Raw genomic sequence first — 1141 nt, forward strand, 5'->3', positions numbered from 1 at the left:
CTGTCATTTAGAATGTACTGATGGCTTCCAAAATATTTTTCCCGGCTTTATTTCTCGTCCAAATTCCAAGTACCCCCTAGATACATTCACCCGGAAGCCTCTCACATACCTCAGATGTTATATTTTCAGTGCACAATTCAGTATTTCCATGCCTATACATACATATGTGCAATACACATGCACATGCATACTTGGGCTTTGGAGCTGGACACACAGAAGTCTAAATCATGATTCTGCCACAGACCACGTGTGGCTTTGGGCAAGTTAATTAACTTCTCTAAGCTCCAATTTTTTGAACTCTAAAATGAGGAATATATCACCTACTTCACAGAATAATTGACAGGATTAAAATAGATGAAGTACATTAAACACCTAGCTTTTCTGGCCCAAAATGCTCCTAATTGGTACCAGTCGTCTCCTTGTTGTCTTAATACCACTTGTTAATATACCAGCTTTACTCCCTCATTACCGGCAATGTCATTCGTCTGGTTTCCCAAACCAGAAACTTTTGTGTCATTTTCAACAGCCCCTTTTCTCCTCCTCATCTCACGCAATCACCCCAGTCCTCTCTCAGCCCCGCCTCTTGAGCCTGGCCCTTTTCTCCCTCACAAGGTACACTTCTCACAACTGAACTAGTACAACAGCCTCCAAATGGCCCTTCTTCAGTTCTCTCTCCTCACTACACAGATCTTTATTCTGGGGGCCGAGGGGGCGAAGCCCATGTCAAGAATTGGTTCATTTATGCACTCAAATAAATATATACCATCTCCCCACCATGAGCCAGACACAACTGTTTTTATGTTACATTCAAAGCTGTCTCATCCTACTCTAACCTCTTTTTGTGGGAGGAAGCCCTGATTTGTAATGTTTGCCTATTTCAGTGGCAAATGCTATCGCTCTGACCATGGCCAGTTTCAAGTTACCAGTGTGATATTAACCAACACACAAAATTCCTAACAATTGACCATTCTGCCCTGTGGTCTAGAATAGGCTGGCTCAAGCACACTGCTCCCTGCTCACAGTCTACCATTTTCTCACTCAGACCCCAAGTTCCAAGTTTGCTGGCCTCTGAACCATTATCAGAACCAATCAGGCTCTTCCGAAATCCTGCACTTTCATGCATGCTCCTTTCTCTGCCAGT

The 1141-nt window shown here is 43.5% G+C and overlaps 1 protein-coding gene across 1 annotated transcript in view; it reads left to right on the top strand.

Annotated features, from left to right (window-relative positions):
* Window positions 1–1141, top strand: part of ZFPM2 (zinc finger protein, FOG family member 2) — a 377030-nt gene that overhangs the window by 361895 nt on the left and 13994 nt on the right. The gene's annotated exons all lie outside the window — the stretch shown is intronic.

This window comes from Hipposideros armiger, unplaced genomic scaffold, assembly GCF_001890085.2.
Source record: "Hipposideros armiger isolate ML-2016 unplaced genomic scaffold, ASM189008v1 scaffold_412, whole genome shotgun sequence".
Taxonomy (NCBI): domain Eukaryota; kingdom Metazoa; phylum Chordata; class Mammalia; order Chiroptera; family Hipposideridae; genus Hipposideros; species Hipposideros armiger.